Raw genomic sequence first — 16,574 nt, forward strand, 5'->3', positions numbered from 1 at the left:
TGATATAAAGTTCCTACTCTGGCACAAAAATGCTGGTGACAGGGAACAGAAATTTGTAAGTCTTCGGTTAGCATCTGCCAGTGTAGCATGTTGTCTGTCATGGGACACATATTGTCCTAGACCTCTTCAACAGCCACCAATCATCTAAATGTTGTTCAAGTGTCAAATGTTCCACTAAATTCGTCAATGAAAACTACTAAAGTGACACTTGTGCACAGCCAGGAATATGATATTTCCTGGATTTCTTCCAGATCTTTGGATGTATGTCTCACCTAACTCTTTTAACATACAAAAAACAGTTCCTGGCATGTAGTGTTTAAGTGGCATCTATCATCTCATTTCTAATTATTAATTATACTTATTATCTCTCTACTTTCTGGTTATTAGTGGCAAGTTCCTCCCAGAATATGATTCCACTGCCTTATCCAGATCTAATATACGGGCAACTGTCTAGTTCTCCAAATCAAAACAGAGGCTAAGATTCAGACAATGGAAAAAATAACCACTTCATTATATACTGTATGATTCAGCTTAGTAATTGGGTGGAACTCAATTTTTAATTTGAATTTACTAAAGTTTGAATTTGAATATACTACCCAATTGATGCACTCTTTTGATTTACAGTTCATCAGACAAATGGGTAGAAAAGCAATGAACCAATACGTCTGTTAAAAGTTCCATGCCATGATCTGCAAACCGACTCTGAACCTTACCTAGTGTGATGGTTGCCTTGAGAGCCATTCAGACCTTATAAGCAAATGTTTCACTCTAAATTTAGCTCTTTTAGGAAGATAACACTCATCTTTTTTTTTAATACGCAGTGCCAAAATATGAGGACATAATGATGTCAATTTTCACTGTGTGGATGGCAGTCTTTGGGGGAAGAAAAAAGAAGCTTGTTTCTGATTTCTGTAGCATTCTGTAGGAGCTGGAGGTACTTGCCACTTTTAAAATTAAGACAAGACTATGCAACAAATCAGAGGAAGATAAAAATGTTTGCTAAGCATTTTTAGTGAATGAATGATTTAGAAATTTGGTGGTATTTCTGAGGACAGTAAACACTGTTTATATTTTAGAACCCAGGAATGACCATTGAGGTGACACATAAAGAATATGAAAAGCATAGTAAATTACTCCATTTTTCATTTGTATATAATATTATAGTGGCACAAAGTTAGAAGAAGGGATCTCGACAGAAAAAAAAAAAAAGCTAGATGATTTTTAACACATTGGTACAAAATGAAATATTTATTTAGTGGAATGTGTATCTGAAGGACATCCCAAAGCTGGGATGTTTACAGACTGAATTTTTAAAGTGACTTAATAATGTGCTGATTAAAAAGGCCTGCAGTTTGTTAATTTAGTTTTGGGGAGATAAATCTTTGATTCTCCCTTAAGTACTGGAAGCCAACTACTATCAAAAGAAGCAAGTGTGGTGAACAGATCATTAGGTCTTGCCAAGCACAGAAGTTAGGTTTTGCTTGCTAAGTAGTGTTCTGCTGGGAAGTTAGAAAGTATACACTTATTCCATTTCAGGCCATCATCTATGGGTCGTGGAAGAGAACAGAGCAGGTAAAAGTCTGTAAGTCACACTGTGATGTCTTGCCAACTATTATATAAATTTATATATGATCTATTCTTTGTATCTCAGTATTACAATAAAACATATTCATGTAACCATAACATAACCAGTCGTGGGTTTTATAATTTGAAAACACTATTTTTTGTTTGTTTGTTTTATTTTTTTAACAACTGCTTCATGCATCTCAAGATTTTCACATACTTTCAGCTGGATTTGTTTCGAAGAGTGTGAATCTTCCAAATGGATATAGTCATTCTCTAACATGTTGAATTTTTATTTGCATCAGCCTTTGACAAAAAATGTTTCTACTTGCTGAAAGTTTTCCTGACGTTTTAATTTTCATATCTTGCCAATGTGTAGTATGCATAATGATCTGTTCTGTTTTCACAGAGTATTTCCTCAATAACTAATTCTTCTGTTTAGTTAATTTAAAATGAGAAAAACACTCATTTTGTGACTGTTCATCACAACTTCATCTGGTCAGGTCTGTGTTTTCAGAGGCCTTACCAAAAATTTTGTTACCTTGTACAATTGTAGTTGAAGTGTATGTCTGTCTGGATCCAAGGGCTTGAGAAGAGCTGCTGAACTGGTGCTCCACAGGCCTTAAAATTGAAAGACATATTCTTCTCTCTCTTTCCTTTCTTCTTTTCACAGGGAACTCTTTCTTACATTTACCAGCATTGGATGTTGACATATTTTTGCTGGCTAAAATCCAAACCACCAATTGAAATACAGATAGTTGCATTAGGTTATGCTCCAGTTCAAGTCAAATATATTCTCTGTTTAATGTTTTCCAATAATGTTTCTTTGGACTTTGAGTGTATGACTTTGAAGACCTGGTTCAGAAAACTTCTGAATATGTAGTCAATCTCTGGACATATGGCCTGTGATATCATTTAATTGCAGCAATAAAAGGATGCTCCTCATATATTTCATGCCAGGAGGAAGAACTATTCTTTCCTGTAGTTGAATTATTTATCATTTTGCTCTGGTTCTTTTGAATTTCAGATATTTATCTAGTCATCCTCATCCTCATCAAGCTGTCCAACAGCAATATCCCTCATTCTTCTCAAAAATTTGATCCATGAGCTGGTCATTTTATGGATGAATACTCAGGACAATCTCCTTCCTGAAAAACTTTCTTACTAGTTGACATGACCATCTTTACTAAATGGAAGTGCAGAAATCATTTATTCTAAAAGCTACTCCTGATGTCCAGTGTATAAGTCTAAATCTGAATTATTACAATCAGCCAAGATGTCAGTGCTCCCCAGCTTCTGCACTCTCTTCCACCCATTAGACTGATTTCCACACTTGTGTGTCTTGCTTTGCTGATATCAGTCCAGCAATTCTCATGTCTGTGTCAGAGCTCTTTGAACCAGGAAATGCCACAGTTTTGCACTTAGTGTTCTGGCCTGGGCTGGACCCTTCAGCCGTTTCCCCATGACACAGAAGAACTTTTTTGTAGGAATCCTTCCTAGAATTTCTAGGACACAAATAAGTAGGTACTATTGTACAATTAACCTTAAACTATCTATGTTTAATGATTTGACTTAGCCAAATAATTGTAGAGTGTAGTTTTGATTTATAGGCTGCATTTGATTCTTAAAAAGGTGTTTTTAGTGCTATGTGTTAGCTGTGTTGGCATAATTAAAAGCCGATGGCTTTTAAAATAGTTGCTATGCTGTTATCCATACAGACTACGGGGAAATAAATAAATAAATAAATAAAATATTTTCCTACCTTTCTTGCTGGAATCCAGAAAACTGTACAGTTCTGAACAGCTGGTTTTCAATATGTCAAGCTTTAGTTGATTAAATTGCTGTTCCAGAATATTGAAATAAATGGCTTATCTCAAGAAACTAAGCAATCTGCTGCCTTATTTGGTAAACAGTCGTGAGTATGTAAAAACTGGAATTAGGTTCAGCCTTAAAATAAATATGTAAGACTCCAAAAAAATTTTAATGATTTTAGTTTTATAATATGCTCACAGCTCTCATGCTGATTCTTTTGTTTAAAGAGCATTCACTCTAGCTTCATGAATAAGTGCTGTGGCATGTCTCCTTTTTTATTTTTATTTTTATTTTTATTTTTAGCTAAACAAGGACAATCTAGAATTGATAGACAACATCCCAAAATAACTTTTCCTTGTCATTACATGAACTTTTGCATTGACCTATATTAGGCAAACTGTTTTTAAAAAATGCTTTAAAATGCTTAATACATTTTAACTGGTGAAAATCTGGTCAAGTTCAGCCTATCAGTTCCCCTGAATCTGTGCCAGATGCATGAACTGAATGTTTCTATTTTGAGCCATTCCCAAATAAATAACTGGCAACAACATTTAGATTTGGTTGGGTAAGACAGCAAAGTATTTTAGAAAGTCACCAATACTTCAATTTTCAAAGCTCTGTTTAAGTCTTGTGACTTACTAAAGAGAGAACGATGTGTGTGAAAGGAGGAAAGGTAGGAAGAGGTGCCAAAAAAAAAAAAAAAGAAATTTGGAATTTTTCACTCTCAAGTTTAGATGTGAGGGAGAGAATACCTGAGATGGAGGATCTTCAGGGAATGTGTATTTAGAAGACAATCTCATGACAAACTATCCTGAACTGCTTTTGTTTGGCCTTCATGGGTGTAGAGAGGAACATCGGGTTGTGTCTACCTAGTCAGGGTCTTCTGCCAAAGATTACAGTTCAGTTTGCTTGAAATAAAAATCATCTTGTTGTCTCATTACCTCAGATATTAAAAAAAAAAAAAAAAATTGGCCTCCCATTTTGACATTTGAATCAAACTTTATATGAAAAATTTTGGAATTCTATACGGAAAAAAAAAATAACAACTGTGAAGTTCCTTTCTCCTTGTTTCATAAATTTTCTCTCCCTGCATTTTTTTTTTTTAATCAACAAAATAACACACCTCAACCTGGTTATCCTTTGTTGCCTGTCTGTCACTTTCTTACATCACAACTTTTCTGTCAAGATTGTTTAGTTTTTTTCCTCACCATGTATTGACATGTATTCTTGATATACAATAGCTAGACAAAGTCTGTATTTATAAACTCTTCTTCCAAAGAATAGTATGGAGCAATACCAGGATATTGTAGGTGGGTCTCTGGAGCATCAGAGACCAACCTGTTGATAACCTGCCCTAACAGAAGCATATTCATACCAACAGTTCTGTCCTTAGTTAATAAAACCTGGTAGTTTCAGCCAGCTGTGCATTTGTCTATGGTACAGTTAATCTGCAAATCAGAGAGACTACTCAAAGATAATTAAGAGGTTACTCCACATCTATGTTCATTCTTTCTTGTCAAATCTATAAAAAGCTGACTTTGCTGTGTCTTGCTTTTGCAGATGTTACATGCTGGTCTAGATAATGCAAGTCTTGAGTTTATTGGGATTTGTAGCTTTTTCACACAGAGATTTCAGTGAAACATCAGTAATATTTTAAAGCTGGTAACAGAAATAGGCAATATTCATCACTCAGACTTCCGTTTTTGAGTTAATTTATGGTGTGCGTTTTAACCATGCCCCAGATGCAGAAATGGCTTCAGTAAAATCTAACCTATTTCTGGCTGTGCTAACTGCTGCAGCACTCACATGAACTAATAGAGGTGTCCGTCTTTCATCACTTTTGTGGTTACAGATTTAGCATAGCTTTTCCTTGAGCTGGTTTCATGCACAGCTGGAGAAAGATACTGCAAAGGCAAGTTTTATTAGTGCAAAAGGGTTCTGTATGAGTCCAGTTCGGTGCACTGCATTTTAGTAGGTCAGTCTCAGCATCAACTTGCTGGACACCCTGGTGGGAGTTAACCAGATGCCTCTGTGCTCTTCTCCTCTGGCCTTCAGGTTCCCAGAAGGATTATTTAATTGTTCCTGATGCTGCAAATTACTGAGTGAACCCTAGTCTGAGATTCTGCATAGACTAATAAATCTTCCCCAGAGAACCAGGGAGCACGAGGAAGAGCCATTAGAGTCACTGTACAACACCTACTTCCAAGTACCAACTTTAAGCCAAAACTAATACTAAAAAGTTCAGCTCACCTCGAACCACTTCCTTGCACTGCTACTCAGAGGCTCCTGCATCACAGTCTCTCTTAAATTCCATGTTTTCAAGGTTTTTATCTCCAAAACTGGAGATAGTGTGGACCCTATTACTATGTATACTCAGAGGTCATTGTATATCTCAGTACAAAAATTTGTAAATTTGCAATTTTGGAGGAGTATTTAACTATGTTGTAAACATTTAACATTTCCTGTGTAAAGCAATGCAGTTTTTAAAAGAAAACACTGAACAAGCAAAAGGAGTTAACCTGATTCCACTGAGGGACAATCTGCCTGTGAGAAATCTCTACAGCAGACTGAAATCTAGCTGCTGGTAGTTTATTTGCTGGAAGAAAACCAGACCATCATTTGCCCACTTCCCAGAAAAGAGCATCTGTGGGTGTTCTCTCTTCTTTCTCACCAGTACTACAGATGAAATCTTGCAATAAGACCTGATTGTTAAGACAGCTACCTCAAGCAAACTGTTGTTATGGAAAACACTGACATCAGCCCAACTTCGCTGTTGTTGTGCTTGCACCCCTCTTGTGGTGCGACAGCATTACAAACTGGGCTGCTTCTTTCTTGGAACTAGAAATGCAGCAAGAACTGCTAAAGCTAGCTCTAATTCTTTGCTGCATTATTTTGTTTGCTTAAAGCCTTCTTTATCCTAACCTCTAATTACATTTATCCTGAGTAAATACAGATAGGAGAAAAATATCTTTAAAAACCACTGAGTTATCCAGGAACATGTGGTATGAAGATGATGGGAAGTGGCTTCTCCTACTTGTATTTGTGTGTCCCAAAAATAAAACATTCCTCTGTTGTCAAAAGAGACATGTACAGTTGGTATTCTTCCTCCACCACATAGCAGATGGAGCCATCAGACACCCTGCAGCACTGTGATCTTGTGTGCTAAAGGAAACCTGGATTCATGAGTCTTTGTAATACTCATTATAGTAGTTGGGTACCCTACATCAGCAAGTAAATGCTTTCAGTTCCTGCCTTTGGAATGTTATGAATCCATTATGGGGAAAAAAAAAAAAAAAGGAGGTAAAAGCAACAAAATAAACTAGGTTTGTATTCCCTCTATACTGTGTTCTGATTCCTACTGTTAGAAAAGGCCAACTTTAAGCTATCATTGCTATAAATCCTTAGGAAAGTGTCCACTTTCAACTCTAGCTATACTCTTTTTAGCTGGTTATGACTGCCCACAATTTGGAGGTCACCACCTCTACAGGTTCTGCAAAAGCATATGTGAGAGTGCTCTCTACAGCCTCGCCAAAGTCAAAGAGGTTAGTTGAAACTACCTTCACTATGAATTAAACTGAGCTGGTCCACTTTGCCTGAGATGATAAAGGATCACTTACTTTTTTGTATCAGCAGGCTTCAGAGAATGGTGACAAATACTATTGTAACAAAATTTTCATCTATCCCAACTTCACACAGCAGCTATCCCTGTGGGTAATTTGATACAGACTTTCCCCTCCACCCATGAAGACTGTGTTCCTAAAAATTGCACTTATTAGCAAGTCAACAGATTGCAAAGCAAGTTTTTTTATCCCATAAGAATGACTGCAATAGAAGGGAGATGCATACAGGGACTTAAGTATAATTTAAATACATGAGGACAGTGTATATGGAGTGGGAGTTGGAAGAGGCAGAAGAAGGATCAACTGGAGATGTTGGTTTTGGGGAAGCTGAGATGTTTCAGAATGATCTGTCACATAGCTTGTATTAAGCAATAAATATTATAATATTATTGTACCCCTGTACATCATCACCCCGTTTTTTCATCCTTCATCCTTGATAGAAAATTCACTCAAGTTGGAGGAAGATGATGACTATGATGAAAACATAACCATTCAGAAATAGGCAGCAAGAAGGCAGAAATAATTTAGGTCAGGCTTTTGGCCTCATAAAGTGGCAATGTTTGACAGATGTTTATATTCCAAAAGAGCTCAGACACAAACACCAGCCTCCTGAAAGCCAGCATCTCCTCCAGATGACAAGCCTGATGATCTTACCGCCTCCTTTTGAGTAGTTATGCTTTCATCACTGTCCTCTTCCTCAGATGAATTAAGGTCAATAAAGTGTGAAGGATGGAAATGGGTAATGGAGGTTAGCAGGGAAGACTGTTAAACTATTAGCAATGAAGCTCGGAAACAACAGCTAAGAAAGCAACAGTGCCGGGTGTTGCTGTACTGCATACTGAGGAAGTGGTATGAGACATGCTGGGGTTGGTCTGCCTTTAGCAAAAAGGCAAAAGTTTTCCTTACGATACTTGTGGTAGGAAGCTTCTGTCTAGTTTAATGTCTCCATAACATATTTCCACTAGAGTTTATATCATGGAAGTCAGGTTCTTCCTTCACTGACCCTTTGAATAAGCTATTAAGCTGTCATATCATTATGCATTCACAAGCTTTTTATTCAGCAGCACTCTTGCCTCATTTGGAGCAGTAGATGAACAATGCTCACTTAATAAACAACAATTCAGTACTGTTTTCCCTTGGTTACTCAGTGTGTGGCCCTCAAACTGATTTATTGCATATTGTTTTGAGGACAGAGCTATGAATTCTCTTAGGAATTTTCCATGCTAGGGTGCACGCATGTGTCTCACAAAGCAAGTTATTTTACTGTTGTTATAGATGAGGGGCTACACCACAGAGAGATTACATTCAAAATTATTTGCTGGTTTTGGTTGCCTAATCTGAAGCGTTCTGGATTTGGTTTCTTCAAAGTATTTCCAATGAATAGCCCTTCATATGCTAAAATATAAATCCCATTGCTCTTACTGTGAGTTCTCAAGGCTTTTACAAATTATAGGCTGAGATCTCTAGCCAGGCACATAGAAAATCAGAAAGCATGTGGTTGCAACCATATAAATGCAGTGGAACTAAATTCTTTAAGGTGGAATGAACTGTGACTTCTTTTCTCTCCCAGCACCCCCATATCTGATTTACTGACACTAATGTTCAGCAGTAAAACAGATAGTCATTCTAAAAACAAAAATGAACTTCCCAACACCAACTTGGTTCATTCTTAGAGGCAAGGGGTACGAACAGATTAGAGGAGTTAGGAGAAAATTCACAGGGAAATGGGGAGGAGGCCACAGAACAGAAATCTCAGATCCCTTCGACACACAATGTCAATCACCTGCATGTGATCATGTAATTAAGACAAACAGAATTAAAAAGGCTTTGAAGTCAAGTTATATTTGTGAGGTGACCATCTAGGGTAAAGTGATGTGATCTGTCTCCCTAGTATGGGAAGCTGAAGCTAGGACGTGCAGTTGTGAGAGGCCCACCCCAGGGCAGAACGTGGGAGGATACAGCCATACAGGTCCCAGCTGGCAGCCAGTGCTGGGTGCTCCATGCCAAGACCAGGGCTGAGGCGACAGCACTGTCATCTGCTACAAATGTGCCCTGCTCAAGTCACTGAGGAAGCCATCAGGTGAAGAAGCAAGGGACGAGCTGAGCAGACTGCATCCTCAGAGAGGATAAAAAAAGACAGGAGCTTAGCAGAGTTGAGAGCTCAAGCCCCACGTTGTACAGAGGGAGGAAGAGACAGAAGCTCTGCTTCTAGCAGAAGACAAGGTGGATACTGGGATCTTGTGACTCCTGGAGCAAGGCAGAGTTCTTTTTCCAGCTGCAGTGGTTTGGTTGGAGACCAGTTACAGGACCCTGAGACAAGAGGAGGCCGAGCTCTGCCGGGGGAGGCAACTGGGCCAGCTGTGCCTGACAGATGGAAACCAGTGTAAATAGGAAAAAAAAGAAAAAAAAAGAAAAAAAAAAAGAAAAGAAAAGGAAGGAATGGGTGATAGTGCCTGGGGGATTGCCTTCTGTGGGAGACAGAAGTACTCATCTGTTGCACCAAGCTGCTGTCTCCAGAGTGTTGCTGCTTGCCTGAGGCCTGCATTTGGGGCACTGTGGAGACCTGGCTGAATAATCTTGGTTTTGGTCTACTGTGCTTTGCTTCTCATCCATATCTACATGGGCAGTAATGATACCATACTGCTAGTGCAGATTTTGAGCAGTCCTCTGGGGACAAGGTTGAAAGGTGTGGAGCTTCAGGTGGCATTCTCCTCAGCCCTGCTGGTCAGGAGAAACAGTTCGAACACAAGTGGAAACAGCTTCATATCTGTCTGGTGTCACAAGAGCTTTGGCATCTATGACCTTGGGACTATGAAGAATGAGAACTGCCAAGGAAAGATAAGATCCTTCCCCGAGAAAAAGAGGGGCAAGGGCATATTTGCCAACAGACCTGCTAACCTAGTGATGAGGGCTTTAAACTAGGTTTAAGAAGCATTTCTTCAGAAAAAAATGTGGGGGTCCTGGGGGACTTGAGCCCATATGTGTGCCACTGCAGTGGTGAAAGTTAACTGCATATTCACCTGTGTTAGCAAGTGCACGTCCAGTAGAACGAAGAAAGGGATTATTCCCTTCTACTGGTGAGACTACATTGGGAGTTCTATATTGTTTTGGGCCTCTCAAAAGGTATGTCAACAAACTGGAGAAAATCTAGAGGAGATCCAGAGATATTTAAGAAGATGGCATACATGATGAGAGACTGGAGGAACTGAGTTTGTTTTGCCTGGAGGAGATACTAAAGGAAAAGGGAGAAGGGATTCCCTTTGGGGGTTGGACCCGGTGATTTCCTGAGGTCCCTTCCAATCCCTACTATTCTGTGATTCTGTGACTCTAACTGTCTCTAGCTAGAACCTATCTAAATGGGTGGATGTTAGAGAGAACATAGAACCATATTCTATCTTCACAGAGGCACACAGCAAAAGCAAAAGAAGAAACTGCCATAATGTGCAAGAGGGAAAATTCTTTACATGAGAGTAACTGGGTAACATGGAGAGAGGCTGTAGCACCACCATCCCTGGAGAATTTCATAACCCTACGGACAAGGCTCTGAGCAGCCTAAGCTAATTTTGTGATTATCATACTTTGAGCAGGTGATTGACTTCAAGAGCTCTTGTCCAGACTATTTTTTCATCTCTATTATCTATCCAAATTCTCATTTACTTTAAAATTAGCTCCTTGTCACTACAGAGCACACTCTTTTCTGCTCTCATAAATCATATTTCACTGTTGCTTTCAAGCCAGAGATAATGTCCTACTATTTGACATTGCACTATGAATGTTTATCTGCCTCGGTGCTTTGCCAGGGATCATAGAGGAATGCTGTGGTAGAACTAAAGCTGCCATAACACCTAGTGCGGTTATTCACATTGAACAGCAGGTAACGGCAAAGACGCTCTCTGTATACATTTACCACATCTACCTCATTCTCTCTTCTCAGCTCTCTATGATGGCAATAAATCACTGAAACAGAACGTGGCTTTACTAGCTTGACAGAGTTCCTAGAATTTCTTTCACATTTTGTGCTGAATGGACACCTTTCATCAGCAACAGCCTGAGCAAAGACAGTTCTGCCCTGCAACTGAGTGTGCAGAGTGTACATGCTTGCAGTTTTCCTTCTGTCACACACTAAGAGTAAGAATCATCTGCTAAGCTGAGCAAAAAGTTTCTGGGACAATCTGAATGTGAATGCTGTTGTCTGAAAAGAGTTATCTGATGCAATAAAGGCATAAATAATATGAGAACTTCTGTCTGAGCAACTAAGGGTTACTTGCTGTCTCTGCCAGAGCTGTTGCTGAGGATTGGTTGCAACATCACAGGGGCACTTAACAGGAATTAGTGGCAGCTTGGTTCCATGCAAGACAACACTCATGGTGCTCAACTTGCTTCACTGGATTCTGCAGTATCTGTGAGTACAGTCACTGCTGGGATCTTATCTTTTTTGTCAAGGTAGGAAGCAATAGCAAGACCAGGAGCATCCACTGGAAACCATGCAGTCTAGGCAGTCAGTCAGTCAGTCAAGGTTAGTGCAGAAAGCTATGGAAGCTATGGCTTTTTCTTAGTCTTACACAACATGGCACAAGGTCACTGTGTTTTGATACAGAATTGGCTCAAAAGACCCTGGTCTATAGTGCAGCCACCTTCAGCTCCAGTGGAACAGGAGGACAGAAGAGGTTCTTTGCCGAAAAGATGACAGCTAAGAAAATTATTTTATTTTTTTTTAATTCGGTAAGTTTTAATATAGATGCTTCTCTCCTTTTCCAGATGCAGCACTTACCACTGTGAATCTGTAAAGCCACACATTTCTATAAGGTTGTATGAGGAAAAAATGAAAAGGAAAGCAATTTCAAACAGTCTCTTTATTACAGTATGGTCTATATTATGGAAATAACTAACAAGAGCATATACAAATAGTCAAGGGTTATTTTACGGAGTGTTATATTTGTGCTCAACAATTTCTCTTCTCAAGGACAAGAAGGGTTTCAAGCATTGCTCTGTCATAAACTATCAATAACAAACACCTGTGGCAAAAGCAGTGTTGGGGTTCTTAAACCTGTACGTATAACATAGCTGGTAAGTGCTTTCCTAAAACAGTGTGCAGGTAAATGTCTGGAAAACCAGACATGACACCATAAACACAGAACCAAAATGCAGCATGTATGACTGGCACTTGTCAATGCTGAAAATTCAGAAAATCATTGATGTGCAAGAAGGTCTTTGAGGAGCACTATGAGATTATCATATTGGTTCTGTATATGCAATGGATGCAAAGGTGCAGACTTAGTCTGAGACAAGGGATTCTATCATTCCACTAGCAGTTAATGTGTAGTAAAGTGCTGTGATATGCAATTGTTCAGACTATGAGCACTACAACCCTCTTGGGTTTAAAGGCTTAAAAATCCGAAAGAAACCTAAGTGGCTTTCAGGTGCATACAAAGATCTTTGTGAAACTAGATATTTTTTCATAGCTGTAGGCCTTTCAGCAAAAAATCTTAAGGTCATTTTTTTTTTTTTTGTCTGCAAAACTCACACATTAGATCTGTTTTGGCTCCATCTAGAGATTCGTTTACAAATTGACAGTGGTACAGTCATCTGCCATATCCATGTAGGCTTTGTGTAAGACACCAAAAAAGTACATGAAGTTGAGTACACACACACAACTATTTTTAATGCTTAGATTACAGCTGGTTCAACAACACATGCCCTTCAGACTCAACAAAACACGCAATCTTAACAGAGACATTTTTGTCCAGGTGAACTTTTAGAAAGTGACTAAAACTTTCTGCAGAGGTTATAGCTTGATGTGCTTTGAAACATCCTACTTCATAGGTACTCAGCAGCAGCCTACACTGTATATTACCTGAACCCTACTTCACTATTGAAGGCTCGGATGGATAATGGGTAGTTTTTAGACTGGGGTTATTTTCTCTTCCCATCCAAAGTCTTCTCTGGATGCAGTTCTACTGTACATCCACAAAACTAGTAGCGTTGCTGGGTCTTGGTCAAGGCACAATTGTTTGAAACAAAACAGTTTCAACATACTACAGCAGTTGCCTCTTTGTAGCCTTCAGCAATCTGTAGCTTTGTACCGGGCTGTTACTGGGAGGAACATTCCCACAGCATGTTAGTGCAGAAGGAGGAAATCAGCCAGAACTATCAGTACCGTGATCTTTGCCATCCTGATAGGATCCTGAAGGTCTTAAAGACCAAAAAGCGACTCATATAGTACAGCAGTACTATAAGTACACGTGGAAATTCAGCACTTCAAGAGAAGACATTGCAGATATTTAAGCAACAGGAGTCCATGACTGTCCAAGCTGAACTCCAACTTGAAAAATAATTTGTGGAGGTGTAAGTTCATTATCCTGGTTCCCAGATGGAGAAAAGTTCTGCTTTTCCTCAGGGATATACAGACTTTTCTTACAGATCTCCCTTCATTTCCCATGTATAGCAACTGTTACCTGCACATATCTATCTATACTGTTGAAAGCCACATCATTTAAACAATCAGAAAAAAAAAAATGTCTCTCTCTATTTTTTTCCCGGAAGTGACAGCTTACCATTGGAAAAAAATAAAAAAATAAAAAAATAAAATCTATATTCACCTCAAAAGCTTAACAGCAGTTTAGAGAAAAGTATTCCCAGTGCAAAATTTTAGTTCAGAAACACAGATCAAAAACATGATAAGAAACTAAATAGTAGAATCAAGATTTACATTCTGAAAAGCATAACTCTGGCAGAAATAGCCCATTTTGCTCAAGCATGCATGTTTTGTGGGATCTAATTTCTAAGAGAAAGAGACCAGAGAATGAATGAAATCAATAATAATCTAGGCATTTAACAAAAACTGCATTTAAATGTAATGACACATAAAGGTTTTTAAAGTAATGTGGTTCACTAAGATTGTATTTTAAAGATCAGATGTATGTGCCATCACTCGATTTACTAACCCCATTCATTTTAGTCTATCGTTTCCTCAGTACAACACTCTTCCAAGAAAGTGTTAGTACAGCATTCAGAGCAAAAAATGCAAATTTGGCTGAGGTCCTGTCTTGCTACTCCCACAAAGCTGATTGCTAATCTAGATTACTTGTATAGTGGGGAATCAATGGGCTTGGTGGGAAAAGAAAAAAAAAAAAAGCAAGCATATTAATGGGAGGAATAGAAATTATTGCATTCTCTTTCCCTGTTTTTTCACAACTCCAGTTTCATGGAACAGAGGAAAAACCTGCAAGAAAATAAGCCAATTTAAATAAAAACAATCAACTAGCAACTTTCAAGAGAGGGTCTTGCTCATTTGAATATATGTAAGAAGAGCAGAACTAAGAGGGAGTGCTCCAAGGATAGTGCTCCTCTGCCATTCCAGCCCAACCCTCACTCCAGCTGAAAACTTTGCTGACTCAGATCTAGTTCTGGATCCAGTTCTTTTTTGAAGGTAGGTGCCTGAGCTGGTATTTAATGGGACTCACGTACCTACAAGCTTAGTCCTGTAGAATGGTAGCCAAAAACATCTCCTAAAATTCTCCTACTGTGCTTGTCCTGAATAATGAACATTTTGGCAGGACAAAGAAACTCAATATTTATATAAAGTTTGAATTTACTTAATGTCCACAATAGATGTCTATACACCAAAAGATATTCAAGCCAGTAAGTTAACTCAAACCATATGTAACACTGAGTTCAAAAGAAAGCATAACCATTACTCAGAAATACTCACTTTTCTAAGAAGTCATTTGTGCTGCAAACTGATAAATGTGAAATTGAACCTATCTCTATCACAGAAGATCACATACACACATACAGGCAAGCTCTTTCCAGGTAAGTACACTAGACTAATCTGTTTAAAAAAACACAATCCTTTCCAGATTCCTTTGAAAACCTAAGTCAGGCTTTCATGTTCAAGAAGACTAAATCTGGGACAGAGTTTTGGATGGTGAGTCCCAACCCTGCCTGCAAAAACAGTTCAGCTGGGAAGCTGTGGGGAGGGAGAAAGCAATCACAGGTTTATATTTTATAGGTTTTCAGGTATACCTCCCCTCATTTGAGATCGTAGTAACCTGTCTTCATATCCCTCCCTGGTCACTACACTAGCTGACGTGAATCCCTTTCACAGCCACAGCCACCTGCTCCCTGGCATCACGCAGAGGCTTAATTTCTTAATTCCAGGCTGTAGATTCCCCTCCTGCTCCTTTGGGTTGAGTCCTGGCTCAGCTATTAGTCTGCCAGGTAAAACTTGGCAAGTTGTGCTTTCTATGTATGTCTTTTAGTGGAAAGATGGTAGTATGGTTGTCAGTGGTGAAGTACGTCAAAGTCTGCTAAGAAACATACTGTCACACAAAGGCTTTAGCAATGGAATCTGTGAACCATAGTTAGAAACACCTACCATTCATTTTGGAAAGCCAGTGACTGTAATCCAAGAGCAGAAATGAACACCAAGACAGTAGAAAGCCGGATGTTAGGGCAGACAGGTTAGAAGACAGTGCAGTCACTCCTTCCAGGTATTGAAAACCAGCTAGCCTGGAAGCACTATTCAAAATACATCCCTCTGGAGTCATTCACTGAGTTCCACACTGAGCCAGATATTTTTTATTATATACGGTAAATAAAAATAAATAAAAGTATTGAAGGTTTGGTTTTGGTTTTGTTTTAGAACTTTTCTCTACCAAAACACTTACTTGAGATCAGTAGTTTCAGAAGGGGTCATAAAAAGTAAAACAGCAAAGACCATGCAGAAGTCCCCAGAACCACAAGGCTCCAACCTACCAAAGTGATCACTAAAACTAAAACAATGATAAGAAAAGTAATGTCATCTACTGGTTAATGCTGTACCCAAGTCAGAGCTAAGACCCCCTCACCTTCAACACTTTGGGTTACAAATAAATTCAGTGTTTACATCCTGACTCATCTAGTCTTCTAGAGTAAAGAATGTTATAGAGCTAGGCACTATCAAATAATTTGGTTAATTTCTTCTTAATAGCTAATTAACACTTCCTATGCCTAACTAAAACCAACCAAACTGTCACTCACTACTTAGCTGATTTCAAACCTGCTGCCTTCTCCTGCAAAGGGGATATGTATTGGTAGACTATCTGTACAAAGGAAAGCCTCACCTAATTTTCCTTTCTCCTTTCATTAAAGCATATTCCGGTAGCAGAAGACCATAGCAAAATAGTAATAAAGTTAAGATTATAATAGATTGAATAGATCGGCACACACACACACAAATATAGTGCCAGTATCACAGTTTAGCAAGTTAGACTTGTTCTGCAGTTCAGTTGTGTTAAATAATACCTGGCAAAAGAAGCAAAAAAAAAAAAAAAAGAGTCCACCTTTTTTTCAAACTAAAATTAGAGATGCTTGGAGCCTTGCTTGAATCCTATTTTGCTGCTTTTCTTGGCTCACTACAATGTATTTGTTTCTATCTTGGAGGCCTTATTATAATGACGTGTGATATACAATATTAGTATCAAAATTTTAAACTTGCATTATGCTGGAGTTATTAGATACTATTGTGGTATTCTATATATTAGATGCTCAGGGTGATCAAGACTTGAAAACTTCAGTTGAATTTTATTGTGAAGTCAA

The sequence above is a fragment of the Cygnus atratus genome, chromosome 2, assembly GCF_013377495.2.
Source record: "Cygnus atratus isolate AKBS03 ecotype Queensland, Australia chromosome 2, CAtr_DNAZoo_HiC_assembly, whole genome shotgun sequence".
NCBI classification, from domain to species: domain Eukaryota; kingdom Metazoa; phylum Chordata; class Aves; order Anseriformes; family Anatidae; genus Cygnus; species Cygnus atratus.